The following is a 10,515-nucleotide window of genomic DNA, read 5'->3' as shown; positions in this document are numbered from 1 at the left end:
GTACCACTGATCCCTCTAATGAACAATAAGTCATAGTCCAACTATGACCAAGTCCCTCTCGGGCTAGGAGCCAGAAGGTATAAGACCATTTTTCAAAACCAATGGTTTGTAACTTATCTCGTATGCCTCGTGCACTAGACTCCAACAATCATATTTGAACTTCAAAATCCACAATATTGAAAGCTTTTTCACATGAAATAAATATAGAATCTATGAGCTTTTACTTATATTGAGGCTTTATATTTCGTAACAAATGCACAATACACACATAATGGAATACGGTAGGTAATATCAAATCAACTGCTTTTACTATATTCTTGTGTTTATTAGAGATGATCACAACATCGTTCCGATCTCGAATAATTTTTTTTTAAAATGGATCATAAACCAATGCCAAGAACGTTCATTCTAAGAATCAACAACACAAAATGTTAAGGGGAATATCTGATCATTGGCATATGGGGCGCAAGTTGTTAAAAGGGTCCCACCATATTTGTTCTTTAAAGAAGTACCGTTATAACATGACGAAAATGTTTCCAAACCGAAACACAAGTAGATAATGTCATGAAGAAAAATAAAAATCTTCCATGATCATCAAGTTTGTAGTCAATAATAGAACCTGCAAATATATCATATACACTACAGTATATTAAGAGTATACTATACAAATAATGGACCATATAAAAACAACTACAACATATTAAGAATATACCAGGGTTTCTCACAATCAACTGAAAAGAAAATGTTGAAATCATCTTGAAAGATTCTTCAGGTGATCATCGAATTTCATTCACAATAGCTTTTCGAGCACGCCAAGCCTTTTGGTAAGTTATGTCCAATCCATGTCCAATCTAGCTTCTCGAGCAAGCCAAATCTTAACTTGGAAATTAGGGAAAATCTTCGATAAATCAATTGTTTCATAATAACGACCTTCATCATGATTAATATTACTCATAGCTTCATTGGGAAATATATTATCCAAGACTATTGATAGGTTATTTGAAAAAATAACAATCAATGATCAAAATTTTTCGACATTGCTGGAAACTAGGTAGAGCAACCATCTAACGTCATTATCTTTTCTAAGTTTCAAATCCTTCTTCATAAAATCCTTTGATCCATGCACACAAAAATCTCAACGTTACCAAAATTGCCTACACTACTTATCTTATCGACACTAATTGTTGAAACTCAACAAACGACATTTGATGATGAAAATCTATTTCAGCTACTTCGTAATTAATGTAATTATCTCTCTCATTGAAACAATCGTCATATAAAATTGGAACAGTAAGAGTACCTATAAAATGCAATACATAATAAATCATAAATGCATAATGATTATTTAAAAAAACTTCTATATCATATATAACTTAGTATACAAACAGTTATAACAACAAATTCAGTATATACTGTAACGACCCTAGTTTCCTACTACAATCTAGGACACTACTTCATGCATGCATGGGCTTAATCGTACAATTTCTTTTAAATCATCAAATTAAAGAGCCAAGTTTTTATTTAATAATGTTCAAACGAGCAAATTTGTGAAAACATAATTAAATAATAATAAATAAACTAGAGCATAGTAAAATAAAATAATTTACTATTCGGGGTACCTCTAAACCCTACTAAAAAAAATGAATGAAATTAAATAGTCAAATAATAAAATTGATATATTTTACATAAAAGTGAAAAAAAAAGGCCTAACTCCTAAACCAGTTTTTAGAACATAATACTATATGCAGAAGCAGTGAATCGTCCTAATGACCAGGTCACGGATCTCTCTTGTCATGCACCAGTCTATCATTACTCTTACCTGAAAAATAGGGAAAGAAAATGGTGAGTATAAAAATATACTCAGTAAGGGGCCCATTATTGGGTCCACTCAGTGATCTATTGGGCATCATAAACATAGGCATAGGGATAGGCATAAAGGGCGAACCCGAAGGCATGCTTTCATAAGTAGTGACACAAAGGTCACGACATAAATACAAGTGGTGATCCCAAAAAGGACACCGTATATAAGAATAGGGTGTGGGCCCGAAGGCTCACACATGCGATGTGCATGGCCCAATGGTACACTAACAGTCACTAAAATCTCATATGGACATAAGTTTACAAACATCCAGTACATAATTAAACATAAGCATGCAATCAAGGCCATGACTCAGCATCAAACTTTAGCACCGTTACCCATACTTCAATCAACTGTTTCGCAGTCTACTCATAACTCATACATCAATACTCAAACATCAGGCTTTAACACATTATATTCATGTTTCAACCTTATCACAGTATCCCCTTAATCCTTACATCCAACTTCATCATAGTAAGAATACTTCAAATTCAACACATCAAATCCAGCACAAAACCCATAGCAAATTTCATCACAGTTTCACATATGACATAAAAATTCCTCAGTAGACCTAACAACATCCAAGGGCAACCAGCAGTAAACCACTTACCTCAAGATACCACACTGTCTAAAAAACGAGACCTTACTTCGCTCGAGAACTTCCTTCACCGCCGCACGTTCTTGAAACCAATCACAAATTAGGCCCAAGAACCCCAAAAGACAGTGAGCTACCAAAAGGGAATCGGAACTTACCTCGAACAGTAGGATCAGACGAAACCAACCACAAATCGACAACAACCGACACTGTTCTGACGTGCAAACGAATGAGGTGAGCTCTGATGTGCGTTGGGCTTCGACTATCGATGGAACACTGACGTGCGGCGGACGAACGGAGGCGAAAGGAGAGCTCGACGTGGCTGGAACTCATACGGCTGGAACGAACGAGGCGTGCGATCTGCGTCAGGTCGAGCGGCGGACGAATCTGCCTTCTGATGTGCGCTCGACGGCGGCTTCGACTATCGACAAATGGAGAAACGACTGGCGAAGAGCTGGCACGGAGGTCGAATGACGACTGCAGAAGGGGGGTAGTTGGAGGAGGAAGAAGAAGAAGAAGGAAAATAAAAAAGAAAACCCTTTTTTTTTTTTTGTATTTTGCATACATCCCAAGGCCCCATTTTTAAAACCCCAATTCCCTCTTCCTAAAAATAACCAACATTTCCCTTTTTTTTTTTCTTTTTTTTTAAAACTTTGGGCGTTACACTCTTCCCCCCTTTAATAAACTTTCATCCTCGAAAGTTCTAATCCTGGAAGAGCTCTGGACGCAGTGCCCTCATCTCGTCCTCTCACTCCCAAGTTGCTTCCTCAAACTGATTGTTCTGCCATAGAACCTTCACCAGTGGCACTTCTTTACTGCCCAAAACTTTCACCTCCTTGGCCATAATTTGCGTGGGCTTCTCCTTGTAACTCAAGTTTTCATTCAGTTGCAAGGTCTCAAAGTCCACCATATGCGACGGGTCCGTTAAATACTTCCTCAACATGGAGACATGAAATACATTATGGATCACGGAGAGGGACGGTGGCAAGGCCAAACGGTAAGCCACAGGACCGACCCGCTGCAAAATCTCGAATGGCCCTATAAAACATGGACTTAGCTTATTTTTCTTCCCGAATCTCAAGATACCCTTCATCGGCGCCACTTTCAGGAACACCTTGTCACCTGCTTCGAACTCCAGATCTTTTCGCCTAACATCTGCGTAACTTTTACGTCTACTTTGTGCTGCTAGCATTCTGGCCCTGATTTTCTGCATGGCTTCATTCGTCAACTCCACTAACTCAGTCCCCACTAGTTTCCTCTCCCCAGTCTCACCCCAGTCTCACCCCAGTAAACAGGAGACCTGCATCCTTTGCCATAAAGAGCTTCAAACGGCGACATACCAATGGTAGCCTGATAGCTGTTATTATAAGGAAACTTTGCCAAATGTAAGTGGGAGTCCCAACCCCCTGAGAATTCCAACGCACACGCGTGCAACATGTCCTCCAATGTCTGATTTAAACGTTCTATTTTCCCATCAGTTTGGGGGTGAAACACTGTACTGAAGTTCAACCGTGACCCTAAAGCTGCCTGGAGGCTCTTCCAAAAACTGTAGGTGAAACGAGGGTCATTGTCGGACACAATTGACACTGGCACACCATGCAACCTTACTATCTATTTCATGTAAAACTGAGCCCACTTACTCACCGCGTATGTGGGCTTTCCTGGTATAAAATGTGCGACCTTGGTGAGTCTGTCTATCACAACCCAAATCACCAAGAAACCCTTCGCTGTGCAACCCCGTAATAAAATCCATAGCCACGCTCTCCCAATGGTTATAGTAAGCCTGCTATCTTCTGCCTCAGGGCCTTCATCTGCTGACAGACTAAACATCTACTGACATAATCAGCTATCTCCCTTTTCATATTGGGCCACGAGTAATACCGTTTCACATCTTGGTACATTTTGGTACTACCTGGGTGCATCGAGAATGGAGATTTATGAGCTTCCGCCAATAGTTCCCTTTTCAAGCCATCATCTGTTGGGACGCATAACCGTCCCTGGTACAAAAGACCCTTGTCCACTGACAATGAAAATTCACTTGCCTGACCTGACCCTACCTGACGACACTGCTGAACCAGATCGGGATCACCCTACTGTGCATCAATAATCCGCTGCCTCAAGGTTGGTTGCACTGTCAACTGGGCTAGCTGCAAAGTGACTTCCTTCACTGCCATCGCAATCTCTGCTTGTTCCAGGTCTTTACATAACTGAACCTGCTTAGCGATCAAGGTGGCCGAATGAGCTACCTTTCGACTGAGGGCATTAGCTACCACATTCGCCTTACCTAGGTGGTAGAGGATCTCGCAGTCATAATCCTTTACTAACTCGAGCCACCTGCGCTGCCTCATGTTTAACTCTTTCTGGGTGAAGAAGTATTTTAGAGTCTTGTGGTCGGTGAACACTTGGATCTTTTCCCCATACAAGTAGTGTCTCCAGATCTTCAGGGCAAACACTACCGTTGCCAATTCCAAGTCGTGGGTAGGATAGTTGCACTCATGGTTCTTCAACTGGCGGGAGGCATAGGCGACCACCCTACCATGTTGCATAAGCACACAACCCAAACCTTTCTTAGAAGCATCACTATCGATCACGAAGTTCCTAGAGCCATCTGGTACGGTGAGAACCGGGGTTGAAATCAACCTCTGCTTGAGGTCCTAAAAACTATCCTTACATGCTTTGCTCTAAACAAATGAAGCTCTCTTCCTGGTTAGCTGGGTCAACGGCGTGGCCATGCTGGAGAAATTCTCTACAAACCTACGATAGTATCCAACCAAACCCAGGAAACTATGCACCTCACTGACCATTGTAGGGCGGGGCCAATTGGTAATGACCTCAATCTTAGCTAGATCCACTAAAACCCCATCCTTCCACGTGCCCAAGGAAGGACACTTTCCGTAGCCAGAACTCGCACTTAGAAAACTTTGCATACAGTTTATTTTCCCACAGTGTTCCTAGGACCTTCCTAAGATGTTCCTTATGCTCCACCTCTGTCTTGGAGTATACCAAAATGTCATCAATAATAACGATTACAAAGGCATCTAGGAAGTCCTTGAACACCCGATTCATCAAATCCATGAATACCGCTGGAGCATTGGTCAGACCAAAACATTTTACAATGAACTTGTAATGCCCATATCTAGATCGGAATGCAGTCTTCAGAATATCACTGTCCCTGATCCTCAGCTGATGGTAACCTGACTGTAGGTCAATCTTGGAAAATACGATAGAAGCCTGTAGCTGGTCAAATAGGTCATCGATTTTAGGAAGCGGGTACTTATTCTTAATGGTCACCTTATTCAACTCCCTGTAGTCTATGCATAAATGTAACGACCCATCCTTTTTCTTCACAAACAACACTGGTGCACCCCAAGGAGAAACACTGGGTCGTATGAACCCTTTATCAAGCAGTTCCTGCAATTGGACCTTCAATTCTTTCAATTCTGCTGGAGCCATTCTGTACGGGGCTTTGGATATAGGAAGTGTCTGGCTCCAGTTCAATCGTAAAATCAATCTCCCTTGGTGGAGGCAATCCTGGGAGTTCTTCTGGGAATACATCGGGATAATCCCACATAACTGGTTCAGAGGTTAGTTCAACCTCGGTTTCCCTTGTGTCAACTACGCTAGCCAAGATACTCCAGACACCTTGGCTAGTCAATCTCTTGGCCTTAATCGCTGAAATCACCTTGGGCAAAACTACTATCCCGGCCCCTTTGAACTTAAAGCTGGCTTCTCTTAGGGGGTTGAAATTCACCTTCTTACGAGAACAATCTATACTAGCATAGTTGGCAGCCAACCAATCCATGCCTAGAATTACATCGAAATCATGCATGTGTAATACTATCAGAGTCATATCAAGGGTGCGGTTTGCTATTTCTAACTGACATGCTTTTATCTTTTCACTGCCTATCATAATTTCTCCCGACGGTGTAGACACTGACAAAACATAGCCCAAAGGCTCCAAAACTAACATGGCATGCTTTACAAACAACGATGAAATGAAAGAGTGGGACGAGTCAGAGTCAAACAATGTCAAGGCATAGTGCCCCAAGATTAGGAGCGTACCTGTCACCACTATTCCCGAGTGCTCAGCTTCCCGACGACTGGTGGCATAGACCCGACCTCGCTGCTGCTATCGGTTTGAAATACCCTGATGCGAACTCGGGGGCTGACCCCCCGCACTTCCGGAACCATTACTAGGGCATTGTTCTGTCGTATGCCCTATCTGCTTACATCTGAAGCATGTTCCCATGCTAATCAGATAGCGTCCCCAATGACGTTTCCCATAAGACTTGCATACCGACCTTTCCCTCAAAACTCCTCCTGAAGTCGTAGCTTGTCGTTGAGCATGCCTTATTGACCTGCTTGTACTCTGGACCTTCTACGGAGGTCCCAAAGCTTTTTGCTCAAACTTTTTCTTCTAGCCGGAGGCTGGTTCCTCCGTCAGGGACTTCAGAAACTCTATCCCTAAAAGACAACCGATGTGTGCTGCCGCTCGGAAGGCTGTGGCGTAAGTGGGAGGCTCTAGGGCTTGCACGATGCCTCGCACCCCGTCTCGGAGTCCTTGTACAAACCTCTCAACCCTCTTTGCTTCGATAGACACCAGGTCAGGGCAAAACAAGACAATTTGTCAAACTTCTTTTCATACTCTTCCACTGTCATGGTTTCCTGCTTCAAGTTCATGAACACAGCCTGCTTGTTGTACCTCACATGAGCAGAGAGGTACTTCTCATAAAACTGCTCCTTGAACTGATCCCATGTGGCTTGGTCTCCACCGGATTCTATCATTCTCTCAGCCGAGTGCCACCAGCGCTTGGCATTGTCGATGAAAACGAAAGCGACACACTGCAACTTCTGCTTCTCTAGACACCTCATGTACTGGAAGATCCCCTGAACAGTGGACAACCACAATTCTGTATTTGTGGGGTCTTTCAAGGATCCGTTAAACATTGGGGGATCATACTTCTTGAAATCTCGTAGGTATCCAGCTTCCAACGAAGGGCCTGCCACGGTCCGAGTCGTGGCCCTATCCTAATTCTGAACTGGTGGTAACGGGATTGATGAGGATAGCGGCCACCGATCTGTCATTACTCTTACCTGAAAAATAGGGAACGAAAAGGGTGAGTATAAAAATATGCTCAGTATGCGGTCCACTACTGGGCCCACTCAGTGATCTATTAGTTTATCCATTGGACCCAAAATGCATAAGGACATCATAAACATATAGACATAGGCATAAGGGGCGAACCCGAAGGCACGCTTTCATAAGTAGTGACACAAAGGTCATGACATTAATACAAGTAGTGATCCTAAAAAGGACACCGTACATAAGCATAGTGTGTGGGCTCGAAGGCTCACACATGCGATGTGCATGGCCCAATGGTATACTAACAGTCACTAAAATCTCATATGGACATAAGCTTACAAACATCCAGTACATAATTAAATATAAGCATGCAATCAAGGCCATGACTCAGCATCAAACTTTAACACTGTTACCCATACTTCAATCAACTGTTTCACATTCTACTCATAACTCATACATCAGTACTCAAACATCAGGCCTTAACACATTATATTCATGCTTCAACCTTATCACAGTATCCCCTTAATCCTTACATCCAACTTAATCACAGTAAGAATACTTCAAATTCAACACATCAAATTCAACAAAAAACCCATAGCAGATTTCATAACAGTTTCACATATGATATAAAAATTCCTCAGCAGGCCTAACAACATCCTAGGGCAACCAGCAGTAAACCACTTACCTCAGGATACTACACTGTCCAAAAGACGAGACCTTACTCCGCTTGAGAACTTCCTTCACCGCCGCACGTTCCTGAAACCAATCACAAATAGGCCCAAGAACCCCAAAAGATAGTGAGCTGCCAAAAGGGAACTGAAACTTACCCCAAACAGTAGGATCAGGTGAAACCAACCACGAATCGGTAACAACCGACACTTTCTGGTGTGCAAATGAACGAGGTGAGCTTTGACGCGCGTTGGGCTTCGACTATCAACGAAACACTGACGTACGACGGACGAACAGAGGCGAAAGGAGAGCTCGGCGCGGCTGGAATGAAACGCGCGGCTGGAACGAACGAGGCGAGCGATCTGCGTCAGGTCGAGTGGCGAACAGATTTGCCTTCTGGTGTGCGCTCGACGGCGGCTTCGGCTATCGACGAATAGAGAAACGACCGGCGAAGAGCTGGTGCCTACGAGCGGCGGCGCCGAGGTCGAACGACGACTGCAGAAGGGGGGACGGCTCGAGGAGGAAGAAGAAGAAGGAAAAGAAAAAAGAAAACCCCTTTTTTTGTCTTTTGCACGCATCCCAAGGCCCCCTTTTTAAAATCCTAATTCCTTCTTTCTAAAAATAACCAACATTTTCCCTTTTTTTTTTTCTTTTTTGTTAAAAAAAAAACTTTGGGGCGTTACATATGCCTTAGTATATAAATTTTGAACAGTAAGATTTCCTATGAAAGGAAGAACATAAAAAATCATATTTGAAAACACACACAAAAAAAATAATAGTAAAATGTATACACAACATTTGAGCATTTCAAACTACCCTATTTCAATACTAAGGAAGAATGTGCAAATAACCTATTAAATTACAGAAAAATGAAATAAATAAATAAATAAACGAAATGCTAAAAAATACATAGGGTTTATGGAAGGAAAAACAAACTGAAAAAATAAGAAAAATTGCATGAATAAATGATAAGGGAAAGAAGAAGCGAATGCATGAAAGAAACAAAATGCATGAAGAAAACGGAATTGAAACCACTAAAAAAAGGAAAAAAAAAAGAAATAAAAAACATGAAAAAACGAAGATGAAGACGAGAGAAGTGGGAGAACTAATGCATGAAGACAACGAAAAAAAAAAGAAAATACATGAAAAAATCGAAAACTGGAAAAAACACACACACTATTCTATTGCCAAAGGAGATAGATGAAAATCAGCAAAAACAAGAATCATTAAAAAGAGTTTTTTACACAAAAAAATAATTAAAAATGAATTAGAATATGAAACATCATTCTTGGACACATTAAACATTACACAAAGTACAATAAAAAATGGCTCAAATAATGATTACACATAAACCAATGACAAAAAAATGAAAAAAAAAAAGAAAAAGGAAAATAATTATACATAAAACAATTATTAACCATTTACAAACAAAAAAATTAATATATATCTTAATATACAGAAAAATAGTAGAATACACAAACTAAACAATGTATACATAATATATACCTTAGTTTACAGACAAAAATAATAGAAATCACAGAAAAGACGAAATAACAGTAAAATCTTACAAAATAATAGTAAAATGTATACACAATATTTGAGCATTTAAAACTACCGTATTTCAATACTGAGGAAGAATGTGCAAATAACCTATTAAATTTACAGAAAAAATGAAAAAAAATAAATAAATAAAAGAAATGCATAAAAAATACATAGGGTTTACGGAAGGAAAAATGAAGGAAAAACAAACTGAAAAAATAAGAAAAATTGCATGAATAATGATAAGGGAAAGAAGAAGCGAATGCATGAAGGAAACAAAATGTACGAAGAAAACGGAATTGAAAGCACTAAAAAAAGGAAAAAAAAGAAATAAAAAACATAGAAAAACGAAGATGAAGACGAGGGAAGTGGGAGAACTAATGCATAAAGACAACGAAAAAAAAAAAAGAAAATGCATGAAAAAATCGAATACTAGAAAAAAAACACACACCATTGTATTGCCAAAGGAGAGAGATGAAAAAGAGCAAAACAAGAATCATTAAAAAGAGTATTTTACACAAAAAAATAATTAAAAATGAATTAGAATATGAAACATCATTCTTGGACACATTTAACAATACACAAAATATAATAAAAAATGGCTCAAGTAATGATTACACACAAACAATGACAAAAAAAAAGAAAAAAAAAAGAAAAAGGAAAATAATTATACATAAAACAATTACTAACCATTTTTTTTAAAAAAAATGGTAAATTTATCCCAAAAAATCACAGAAAGCCTTCATTGGAAAAATACAAAAGAAAAGACAT

General features: G+C 40.0%; 1 long non-coding RNA gene across 2 annotated transcripts; it reads right to left on the bottom strand.

The window, feature by feature from the left end:
* Positions 1-665: 665 nt before the first annotated feature.
* LOC120081146 lies at positions 666-8,783 on the bottom strand. Of its 2 annotated transcripts, none has more exons than XR_005482695.1 (3): positions 8,222-8,783; positions 2,469-7,547; positions 666-1,819 (listed from the first exon to the last, which is right to left on the bottom strand). It is a non-coding gene; the product is annotated as an uncharacterized LOC120081146 (long non-coding RNA). The 2 variants fall into 2 exon arrangements; XR_005482694.1 differs by having other exon boundaries at positions 689-1,819; positions 6,516-7,547.
* Positions 8,784-10,515: the final 1,732 nt, after the last annotated feature.

The sequence above is a fragment of the Benincasa hispida genome, chromosome 7 (assembly GCF_009727055.1).
Source record: "Benincasa hispida cultivar B227 chromosome 7, ASM972705v1, whole genome shotgun sequence".
Taxonomy (NCBI): Eukaryota; Viridiplantae; Streptophyta; class Magnoliopsida; order Cucurbitales; family Cucurbitaceae; genus Benincasa; species Benincasa hispida.
The sequence above is the reverse complement of the archived record's forward strand: the minus strand, read 5'-3'. Positions and strand labels throughout refer to the sequence as shown.